Source organism: Aegilops tauschii, chromosome 7 (assembly GCF_002575655.3).
Source record: "Aegilops tauschii subsp. strangulata cultivar AL8/78 chromosome 7, Aet v6.0, whole genome shotgun sequence".
In the NCBI taxonomy this organism is placed as follows: Eukaryota; Viridiplantae; Streptophyta; class Magnoliopsida; order Poales; family Poaceae; genus Aegilops; species Aegilops tauschii.
The window spans coordinates 417,021,450-417,034,457 of record NC_053041.3 but is presented as its reverse complement, the minus strand read 5'-3'; positions in this window follow the sequence as shown (position 1 = coordinate 417,034,457).

Sequence of the window (13,008 nt, the reverse complement as noted above, 5' to 3'; positions counted from 1 at the left end):
CGTTGCGACAGTTCGTCGTGCTGAGACACCACGTGATGATCGGGTGTGATAGGCTGTACGTTCACATACAATGGATGGAAGACAGTTTTGCACATGCGGAATACTCAGGTTAAACTTGATGAGGCTAGCATGTTCAGACATAGCCCCAGAACACTGGAGACCGAAAGGTCGTACGTGAATCATATAGTAGATATGATCAACATAGAGATGTTCACCATTGATGACTACTCCATCTCATGTGATGGTCGTACATGGTTTAGTTGATTTGGATCACGTGATCATTTAGATGACTCGAGCGATGTCTATCTAAGTGGGAGTTCTGAAGTAATATGATTAATTGAACTTAATTTATCATGAACTTAGTCCTGATAGTATTTGCAAATTATGCTGTAGATCAATAGCTCGCGTTGTAGCTCCCCTATGTTTGTGATATGTTCCTAGAGAAAAGTAAGCTGAAAGATGATAGTAGCAATGATGCGGACTGGGTCCGTGGTCTGAGGATTATCCTCTTTGCTGCACAGGAGATGTTGGGGAACGTAGTATTTCGGAAAAAAATCCTACAATCACGCAAGATCTATCTGCTTGTGGCCAAAACATGTATGTATGAAAGGGTTGTGTAATGTTTTAAATAACGAAATCACGACTCTGATGTGGCACCTACCTCACAAAATGGCCAACCCACACGGTGGCTCACGACTCGTAGTGTACTGCGAGCCACCCGCCACCCCCCAGACGCGCGCGCGCACACACACACACACACCGCAAATCCACCGCAACTACGATGCATGTTAAATTATCCTGCGGTGAACATATGTTACTGATGTCTACTACGCAACTTTATTCTTGTAGACACGTGTTAGGCCTCCAAGCGCAGAGTTTTGTAGGACAGTAGCAATTTTCCCTCAAGTGGATGACCTAAGGTTTATCAATCCATGAGAGGTGTAGGATGAAGGTGGTCTCTCTCAAACGACCCTGCAACCAAATAAGAGAAATCTCTTGTGTCCTCAACACACCCAACACAATGGAAAATTGTATAGGTGCACTAGTTCGGCGAAGAGATGGTGATAAAAGTGTAATATGGATGGTAGAAATATAATTTTATAATCTGAATAAATAAAAACAGCAAGGTAGAAAATATTAAACGGGCACACAAACGGTATTGCAATGCTTAAAATGAGGCCTAGGGTCCATACTTTCGCTAGTGCAATCTCCCAACAGTGCTAACATAGTTGGATCATATGATTATCCCTCAGAGTGTAATAAAGAATCACTCCTGAGTTCCTATTAGCGGAGAACAAAAGATAGAAATTGTTTGTAGGGTACGAAACCATCTCAAACACTAGTACAGCGACGTCCTAAACAAACGGTTTAAAACCCCTTTCCACGACGGCATTTGGAACCGTCGCCAAGTGAGTGTGGGCGATAGCAGGGTCCTTCCCACACAACCCAGAAATCGTCGGGGATAGGCCCTCCTGGGACCCAGGCTGGGGCCGTGTGCGATCGGGCGAGGCATGGAAACCCAATCATTTCCGTAGGTATGTACATCCCACACGGTGAATCCCAGAAATCATTTCCGTAGGTATGTACATCCCACACGGTGAATCTCATAAATCATTTCCGTAGGTATGTACATCCCACACGGTAAATCCCAGAAAATCATTTCCGTAGGTATGTACATCCCACACGGTGAATCCCAGAAATCATTTCCGTAGGTATGTTCATCCCACACGGTGAATCTCATAAATCATTTCCGTAGGTATGTACATCCCACACGGTAAATCCCAGAAAATCATTTCCGTAGGTATGTACATCCCACACAGTTCTTTGTGTGGAAACGTGTGTGTAAGGTGGCCTAACACAAACAGTTCGCTACCGGAAGCCGTGTGTGATTGTTAGTTGATCGAACACGCCTACTTTCTAGAAACCGTGCGGGTTGTTTGAGTTCATCGCCCATGGTGCTGTCTGAGTAACCATTTGCAATAGAAAACCCCAATAAGCAGGGTAATTAGCCTATTATTGATAATCCATGTACTAATCAAACTGATATTTCTTATAAAACACGCCAGATATTTCATATCCGTATAAAAGCAACCATGATTTCATAATCGAATTACATCAGATAGCTTCGACACTCAGTTACTCCATTACACAACAGCACCAAGTTTCACATGCAGCATCAAAAACCTTTGGAAAGTAGCATCATACACGGTAAATAGACAGATGAATCTCATCTGGGAAACTGCAGAAGCGGAAGGCAAATATTGAGCCTTCAGTGATGTTGAATGTCCTTGCAACTTTAGGCCAGTGGCTATGGATAATTGCCCGCCCAACCTTCGTCCTCTTCAACAAGACTTCAATATTGTACCGTGGGTGTTGAATGAATACCTTCCTCGCCTCTTGACCATGCAGGTGGTTTGAGAGGTAATCATCGGTGAACTGCTTTGAAAAGTACTGAAAACAAAGCTATGCATAAATCGTTGCTGTAAATTTTGATATGGCGCAAGGGGTAAAAACAAGGTAAAAGAGTTGGTACCATCCTATAGTTGACTGATGTCTTCTTCATTGTGCAAACAAAGATCTTGCTATTATTCGTCGCAAGTTTCTTCATCCTAACAATCTCTCTGAGTTTCTTGACTTGACTGATATTCATGGACATCTCATTTCCCCATATGCAAAATAGGTCGAACAGTGGGTGTAAGCCTCTGACAGCAGGACCTACATGTGCAAGACCAAATTGTAAGAAACCTAAATATTAGAATGATTCCTGCAACTGCACAATAATGTGCTATTAGCCAAAGGACCCTGCTTGAACAAACCTCGATGGTAAACTGCAGTGTCTCCCATTGTTTCCCTGCAACACACATAAGGAAGATCTTGATCAGGTTAACTGAGAGTTGCCATACTATCAGTAGAATATGTATTGAGTACAGCCAAATTCGATTTGTGTCACAAGCATAACAATACAAAATTGTACCCACAGCAAATGAAAATCAAATTACAGAACTGAACCAAATAGTTAAATGGACAGCAGACCAAATGAACCAAAATAGTTAACTGAGCACGACATTGTAGAATAGAAACATGTACTAGAAGATAAGACAGTTAACAAAACAAAGAATGCTTGAGAACAGTACTACAAATGTAGCAATTGTTGGACCAAAGTGTTAACTGAACATTACATTTCAGTGGACCAAACTGTTAACTGAACATCAGATTGCATATTAACATTACAGAGGACAAATCACTAGAAGGCACTGGCGGTGGCCTCGAGAAAACATCACGAATTGTATTTTAAAGTAGAAAACCGCGCGGCGGTGTCGACGGTGGCCTCAAAGACGAGGTGCTCCTCCAAGATCTGGCGGTCGACACGCATGTCAGCCATAGCGACCTCGTTCGCGCGTGCGGCCGCATGCTACTCAGCTCCACGTTATACTGCATGTAAAATGGCTGTGGGCGGCGCTTAATTGGAGGAGGGGGCAGTGATTTCGGTGGAAGGTGTCGCTCCGTCAGTCGGGGCATGTGGGACGGGAAAGGAGGAGGATGGTGTGGGTGGGGTGTGGATTACCTGACCATATCGATGAGGCCGCACAGCAAGAAGAAGGGTCGGCGGCGAGGAGGCTGCACAGCAAGAAGAAGGGTCACCGGCGAGGAGGCGGCGCTGCAAGAAGAAGGGTCCCTGGCGAGGAGGCGGCGCTGCAAGAAGAAGGGTAGCCGACGAGGAGGCGGTGCTGCAAGAATAAGGGTCACCGGCGAGGAGGCCGAGCTACCAGTAAGCAACAGTGAAGGTTTGAACTTGGAAAGCAAGGAGGAACAGTGGAAATGTGGCTTTTGGTAGGAGGGAGGGGCGGGGAGATAGATATTTCCGTGGTGGCAAAAAAATTTTGCTCGGTGCCACGAGAAACTGGCGCGCAAGTGTGGTTCAAGCGAGGGAGGTGGACTGTGGACGACAAAGCTTCCTGCGTAAGCCAGACAAGACGGTGCGCCAAGATATTTTATATGGCATCCCACGCGATTCTTTCTAGTAAATTGTTTGTGGTATACCTGATTTTTTCATTATGTTTTGAAAGACAAAATGGTGTTACGGAGGGAAAGGATGGTGTTTGAATTGCTAGAACATTTACGTACAGTGAACATGCAACTATTACATGAGTGTCGTGTTTAAATTTGGCATTATTCCGGGTTCGTTTGGCATTTTTATGCATTAGTTGAGTCTCTGGGCATTTAATGTGCATAATTCAAATTTGAACTACAAGCACATGCTCCAATGCACCAAAGTGTGCTGAAGAATCACATGTGCGTCTTTGGGTGAGTTTATAGGTCCCATGCAAGAAATGGGAATAAAATTCAAACATCTGGATGTCGTGGCTCAGCGAGAATGATTGAGAAACTTGGTTTTTAAATTCCCGTAAATCCAAAACATGGCTGAAAATCATGAAACTTGGCATGGTGTCATGACATGGCACCAGCATGCTGCAGTAATTTTTTTGGCCGAATTGGGACAAGCTTTGGTGTAAGCTTCTTGCAAACCGCAGCTTCCCTCAAGAAGGCTCCTGGTTCCGAGACGGAACATGTCACCTCCGTGTGCGAAATGACATACGTACACTGCCTTCTCCCGCCTTAATTTTTTTACACAGGCAGATTAGACCAAATAGAAGTATCGTGCTAAATTTTGGAATTATTCCGTGTTCATTTGGCCTTTTTATACATTAATTGAGTTTCTAGGCATTTAATGTGCATAATTCAAATTTGAACTACAAGCACGTGCTCCAGTGCACCATAGTTGTTTGAAAAATCTCATGTGTGTCCTTGGGTGAATTTCTAGGTCCCATGCAAGAGATGGGAGTGAAATTCAAACATCTAGGCGTCGTGGCTCGGCCGGAAAGATTGAGAAACTTGGTTTTTTAACTCCTGTAATTCTAAAACACGCCTGAAAATCATGAAACTTGGCATGGTCTCACGACATGGCACAAACATGCTGCGGTAATTTTTTTGGCCGAATTGGGACAAGCTTTGGTGTAAGCTTCTTGCAAACCGGAGCTTCCCTCAAGAAGGCTCGTGGTTCCGAGAGGGAACGTGTCACCTCCGTGTGCGAAACGACATACGTACACTGCCTTCTCCTGCCTTAATTTTTTTGCACATCCAAATTAGACCAAATAGAAGTACCGTGCTAAATTTTGGAATTATTCCGGGCTTGCTTCGCCTTTTTTATACATTAATTGAGTTTTTGGGCATTTAATGTGCATAATTCAAATTTGAACTACAAGCACAGGCTCCAGTGCACCAAAGTTGTTTGAAAAATCACATGTGTGTCCTTGGGTGAATTTCTAGGTCCCATGCAAGAGATTGGAGTGAAATTTAAACTTCTGGGCATCGTGGCTCGGCCGGGAAGATTGAGAAACTTGGTTTTTTAATTCCTGTAATTCCAAAACACACCTGAAAATCATGAAACTTGGCATGGTGTCATGACATGGCATGAACATGTTGCGGGAATATTTTTGGCCGAATTGGGACAAGTTTTGGTGTAAGCTTCTTGCAAACCGGAGCTTCCCTCAAGAAGGCTCGTGGTTCCGAGAGGGAACGTGTCACCTCCGTGTGCGAAACGACATACGTACACTCCCTTCTCCCGCCTTATTTTTTATACACAGCCAGATTAGACCAAATAGAAGTACCGTGCTATATTTTGGAATTATTCCGGGTTCGTTTGGCCTTTTTTATACATTAATTGAGTTTCTGGGCATTTAATGTGCATAATTCAAATTTGAACTACAAGCACATGCTCAAGTGCACCAAAGTTGTTTGAAAAATCACATGTGTGTCCTTGGGTGAATTTCTAGGTCCCATGCAAGAGATGAGAGTGAAATTCAAACATCTGGGTGTCGTGGCTCGGCCGGAAAGATTGAGAAACTTGGTTTTTTAATTCCTGTAATTCCAAAACACACCTGAAAATCATGAAACTTGGCATGGTGTCATGACATGGCACCAACATGCTGCGGTAATATTTTTGGCCGAATTGTGACAAGCTTTGGTGTAAGCTTCTTGCAAACCGGAGCTTCCCTCAAGAAGGCTCGTGGTTCCGAGAGGGAACGTGTCACCTCCGTGTGCGAAACGACATACGTACACTGCCTTCTCCCGCCTTATTTTTTTACGCAGCCAGATTAGACCAAATAGAAGTACCGTGCTAAAATTTGGAATTATTCTGGGCTTGTTTCGCCTTTTTTATACATTAATTGAGTTTCTGGGCATTTAATGTGCATAATTCAAATTTGAACTACAAGCACATGCTCAAGTGCACCAAAGTTGTTTGAAAAATCACATGTGTGTCCTAGGGTGAATTTCTAGGTCCCATGCAAGAGATGGGAGTGAAATTCAAACATCTGGGCGTCGTGGCTCAGTCGAAAAGATTGAGAAACTTGGTTTTTTAATTCCTGTAATTCCAAAACACGCCTGAAAATCATGAAACTTGGCATGGTGTCATGATATGGCACCAACATGCTGCGGTAATATTTTTGGCCGAATTGGGACAAGCTTTGGTGTGAGCTTCTTGCAAACCGGAGCTTCCCTCAAGAAGGCTCGTGGTTCCGAGAGGGAACGTGTCACCTCCGTGTGCGAAACGACATGCGTACACTGCCTTCTCCGGCCTTATTTTTTTACACATCCAGATTAGACCAAATAGAAGTACCGTGCTAAATTTTGGAATTATTCCAGGTTTGTTTGGCCTTTTTCATACATTAATTGAGTTTCTGGGCATTTAATGTGCATAATTCAAATTTGAACTACAAGCACATGCTCCAGTGCACCAAAGTTGTTTGAAAAATCACATGTGTGTCTTTGGGTGAATTTCTAGGTCCGATGCAAGAGATGGGCGTGAAATTCAAACATCTGGGCGTTATGGCTCGGCCGGAAAGATTGAGAAACTTGGTTTTTAAATTCTTGTAATTCCAAAACATGCCTGAAAATCATGAAACTTGGCATGGTCTCATGACATGGCACCAACATGCTGTGGTAACTTTTCTGTCTGATTTGCGAAGGCCCACACATTAATAATCAACAAAGTTATTTTGGAACAAGTGTTGTCACGTTACAAATCGAAAACACAAGTATTATTGAAACCATAGGCATTCGACTTACCAATTACATGCGGCCACGCGTCCCCTTTTTTTATTGGCTAGGAGGTGCCGTGCGGGGTAGCTATTTGAGTACGGGATGCATGCGATCAGACCCCTGCGCGTGCTCATCGGGAGGAGAGCCCTTTGACCGCTACCCACAGCGCACCTCCCTCCCAACGTCTCCATTAATTGCGCCCGAGAACATGTTCTACGGCGTGGCTATATGTCTCACTGGACTGAGATTTAAGAGAGAAAAATAAAAATCTGAAAAGAAAGTTTTGCACGGATCTTGATGTAAGATCCGACGGACCTATATAGCATCGACTGCGACTTATAGCAAGCATGATGAATAAGGACGATGACAGTGGATAATAATTGTCTTACATATTAGAAACATAATTAAAAAAGCCACATGCGGCAACGCCCGAAATACATAAGGGCAAAAGAAGAAGGAAGACAACGATCTGGCTCGCTGATCTCTACTTTCTTGATGTGTTGCTGTAGGCCGCAGGAACTAGTCTCCGCGGCGAGCGGCGACGAGCTCTTTCTTGTCCTCAAGATGCTGCTTCAGAGCATCCACGGATTCCTCCACCAGCCTTCTGCACTCGATGCGCAGCTTGTTATTCTCGTCCATAAGTTTCTCGACGATGACACCGGTCCTCTTCAACAAGGCAGTGGTCTGCTCCTGCTGCTCCGCACTTCCAACGATCTTCGCCCTCAACGGGTCGCGCTTGGCCCGGAGCTTCGCATTGCTCTCATTTAGTTGCCGGATGACGTCGGTAGACCGTTCAAACGAGGCTTGCAGGTCATCCTGCAACCTCGCCCACCTGGAGATCTGATCCATCTGCCTATGGACGAGGGCACGCATGCGCCTGTAAGAGTCTTTGCCTGCCCGCGAGGCATTTTCCCAGGCCGCCGGGGCAAGGGAGGACATCTTTGCTGCATTCGCGGCGCGGCGGGACATCTCTTCTGCTTTCGCGGCGCGGCCGGACCAGTCTGCTGCATCGACGGCACGGCGGGCCCTTCGTGCTGCTTCGGCGGTGCGGCAGGACCTCTCTGCTGCTACGGCCGTGCGGCGGGACATGTTGGCTGCTATCACGGCGAGGCGGGACATCTCTTGTGCTCCCGCTTCCAGGCTCGCCTCTCCCTGGTGGCAATCTCTTGACCCAGAACTCACGCTGGCCATGGCGGACGCAAGGGAACGATGATGAATGACTTGTTTGTTTTTGACTTTTTGTGGATGAGGAGTTGAGGAGGAATGTGCAGTCATCTTGGAGTAGTAGTATTTATAACCGCGTAGTAATACGCTCCTTAGCGGGAAACCGTTTAGGTTTTGATCGGTGTGAACATGTTTGCAATTTGGAATGTGACGGGACGCATGCTCAAAATTTACTGACGGTTATAAGTGCGGCACTATTCCCGGAAGGCGTAACGTGGGTACGTACGCCTTCTCGGCCACGTGCGTGGCGTTTGCACCATAGGGTGCACCGCAATAGGCAATGTGAGCACACGTCTTTTAATTAGAATGGGTGTGCCCGTCTAGCGCACACACGTTGATCTATCTAACTGTTTCAGTTTGTTGTGGCTAACCGCAAACAGTTCATCCATGTGAAGTGTATGCCATCAATCGCAAACACTTTGATCTGGCTTACCCGTTTCTGTTTTGTTGCCTAATTGCAAACAATGAATCCTTCTGAAGCGTATACCCTCAATCATAGACACCTTGATCTGGCTGACCGTTTCTTTTGTGTTGCCTAATCACAAACAGTTCATCCGAGTGAACCGCAAGCCATATATCGCACACACCTTTGATATGGCTGACCGTTTCTTTTGTGTTGTCTAATCACAAACAGTTCATCCGAGTGAACCGTATGCTGTGTATCGCACACGCCTCCATCTGGCTGCCCGTTTCTTTTGTTCCTCCTCATCGCAAACAGTTCATTGAACTGAACCGTATGCCCTTCATCGCACACGCAACTAAAACCTGAACCGTGTTTGATGCATCCGTCATCGCGAACATTTTACACATTTCTGACGGTTTTCATACAGCACCATTTGCGATTATGGCATCGCACACAATTTCTGGAAGGGTCTCTGATCGTAGTGTCGGGTTAGCAGCATCCTGTAGTAGTGAAAGCTATTCTTTTCATTAGATCTATCCTAGAGTCCGTACTAGAATAATGCAAGCTATTCTTTCCAATTGATCTAATCAAGAGTTCGTACTAAGATAACACCAAAGCAAATTCATATTCATAATACCCAATCCACACAAAGAACTACAAAGAGACCCCGAAGTTTCTGTCAAAGAAAAACGTGCATCAACCCCTATGCATAGATTACCCCAATATCACCGCGGGAATCCGCGAGTTGAATGCCATAACACATATCAAGTGAATCAATAGGATACCTCATTGTCACCTCAAGTATTCATATTGCAAGACATATATCATGTGTTCTCATCTCTGAATATTCAATCTGACAAGACAAAACTTTGAAGGGTAAAGATTCAATTCATCATAACAAGAATATAGAGGGGAGAAACATCATGTGATCCGACTATATTAACAAAGCCCATGATATAGATCACGAGAGAGAGAGATTAAACACATAGCTACTGGTACAAACCCTCAGCCCCGAGGGTGGACTACTCCCTCCTCATCGTGGTGGCCACCCGGATGATGAAGATGGCCAGCGGAGATGATTTCCCCCCTCCGGCAGGGTGCCGGAATGGGTCTAGATTGGTTTTCGGTGGCTATGGAGCCCTACGGCGGCGGAACTTCTGATCTAGGTTAACCCCGGAGGGTTTCGGAATATTTGGGAATTGATAGTGCAAAGAGGGGGTGCGGGAGGCCACCGAGGTGGGCACAACGGACCTGGGCGCGCCAGGGGGCCCTGGCGTGCCCTGGTGGGTTGTGCCCCCCTCGGGGCACCCCAAGGTGCAGCTCTGGTCCATTGGGTTCCTTCTGGTCCATAAAAAATCCCCGTGGAGTTTCGTTGCATTTGGACTCCGTTTGGTATTGATTTCCCGCGATGTAAAAAACAAGCAAAAAACAACAACTGGCACTGGGTCAATAGGTTAGTCCCAAAAATTGATATAAATTTGCTATAAAATGATTATGAACATCCAAGAATGATGAAATAACAGCATGAATACTTCATAAATTATAGATACGTTGGAGACGTATCAACATCCCCAAGGACGAGTAGGTAAATGATAAAAGAAATAATTTATGAAGTGGGAATGCTAGCAAAGTGCATAAGTTTGATCAATGAAAATTTCAATCACTTTTCCTAGCATCATAACAGCAATTCTTTCTTATGAAACTTCTCATGTTGTAGTGGCAACCAATTCAAATGTTAAGGTTTAAACAATGAACTCTCTTGAAACCCAACAACCTATGTTCTTAGTCACCACGCAATTGCAATTCACCTTATTCAACGGAGTCTAAGTAAGAGCTCCACATACTCAACCATCATATAGTCTTCTATGATTGTTAACACTCACCGCGTACACATGAGCAAAACATTTCAACCGGACACATAGAAACATAGGGGCTTATTGTTTTGCCTCCCAACGTATTCACCTCGAGGGTGATCTCAACAATAATAACTCATGTTGCCCATATTCAACTGGACATATGTGCCTAGATCTTTCCTCACCACATGATGCTTGGCAAAAGAGAAAAATAAAAAGGAATAGGGAGAAAAACTTTGACTCTTTGCATAAAAGTAAATACTGAAAAGTAAAAGATAGGCCCTTCGCAGAGGGAAGTAGCGATTTGTAGAGGTGCCAGAGCTCAAAGCGAAAATTGAGAGATAAAAACATTTTGAGAGGTATACTTTTCCCACCAACGAAAACGACTTAGAGCTCCCAACACTTTCCATGCTAGATATATCATAGGCGGTTCCCAAACAGAAAATAAAGTTTATTCCTTTTTCCACCATACTTTCACTTTTCATGGCTAGCCGTATCCACTGGTGCCCTCCATACCAACACTTTCCAAGGAATTTATTATTTGACAACATAAAGTAAATTCATTTTTCATTTCGGGACTGGGCATCCCTAATACCTTTGCCTTACTCTCATGCAATGACAAGTGAATAAACACTCATCGTGATAATAACACATCTAGCATGGAAAATATTGGCCATCCCTCACCGCCTCGCGAGCGGCACGGGCACACAAAAGAGAAATTTATTTTTGAAAATTAGAGATGGCACATACAAATTTGCTTAGAACGGCATGGAAATACCGCATATAGGTAGGTATGGTGGACTCTTGAAAATAAGATTTGGGTTTAAGGGTTTTTGGATGCACAAGTAGTATCTCTACTTGGTGAGGAATTTTATGGCTAGCAAAGATGGGGGGTAAGCACCACATGTTAAAGGATCTATGACAATATGACTTCTATGTGAATATGAGCAAACATAAATCATTACGTTGTCTTCCTTGTCCAACGTCAACAATTTTGGCATATAATATTTTGATGGGGGCTCACAATCACAAAAGGTTTCCAAGATAGTCTATTTGCATGTGAAAGTTCTCTTCCTTATACTAATTATTCATGAATTGCTTGTATGACCAATATTGTGATTGTCAAGCCTCAAAAGATTTCACTTTCTAAACCTAATGTGAAGCTACCACTAGGCATGATATAATTTCAACTTCATGAGATTCAATTTATTCAACAATTTACTCATTGGATAAAAGTGAAGCACAAGAGTAAATGACAAACTACTCCAAAAAGATATAAGTGAAGATCATGCGAGTAGTTAAATAAATAGGTAGCTATTTGAGGACTCTCTCTTGTTAAAAACTTTCAGATCTAAGTAATTTATTAAAACAGCAAGCAAAACAAAACAAAATAACATTTCAAGGATAGCACACATCATGTGAAGAAGCAAAAACTTAGGCTCAACCGATACTAACCGATAATTATTGAAGAAGAAAGGTGGGATGCCTACCGAGGCATCCCAAGCTTAGATGCTTGAGACTTCTTGAAATATTTTCTTGGGGTGCCTTGGGCAGCCCAAGCTTGAGCTTTTGTGTCTCCTTAATTATTCTCGTATCACGGTTTTCCTAAATCTCAAAAGCTTCATCCACATAAAACTCAACAGGAACTCGTGAGATAAGTTAGTATAAACTAATGCAAAAACCTTATCATACTCTACTGTAGCAAATCACAAAAATTATTATTCAACATTGAATGCTAAATGCCTCTGCATATTTAATACTCCTATCCTCAAATAGATTCATTAAACAAGCAAGCATATGCAAACAATGCAAACATAACAGCAATCTGCCAAAACAGTACAGTCTGTAAAGAATACAAAAGTATCAATAATTATTCAACTCCAAATATTATGAAATTCTACCACACTGTAGAAAATTTATCAGAACTTATTATGCAAAAGTTTCAACATTTTATCACATTCTGACTTTCCTCGGGAATTTTTGCAACATCGATAAACTTTCTGTTTTCAAACAGCAACATGTATGCTTGCAAGATAAGCATGGCAATGGCTATCAACGCCACTTTTATTGAAATAAAAGATGAAAAACATTATTCTAAATAACAGAAAACAAATCCTAACAAAATAAAATGATGCTCCAAGCAAAACACATATCATGTGACGAATGAAAACATAGCTCCAAGTGAGGTTACCGATAATGTTGGAGATGAAAGAGGGGATGCCTTCCGGGGCATCCCCAAGCTTAGTTTCTTGGATATTAACTTGGGGTGCCTTGAGCATCCCCAAGCTTAGAGTCTTTTCACTCCTTATTCTCCTCATATCGATATCTCACCCAAAACTTGGAAACTTCAACCACACAAAACTTAACAAAACTTCATGAGATAGGTTAGTATGATAAAGAGCAAACCATTTCACTTTGGTACTGTCA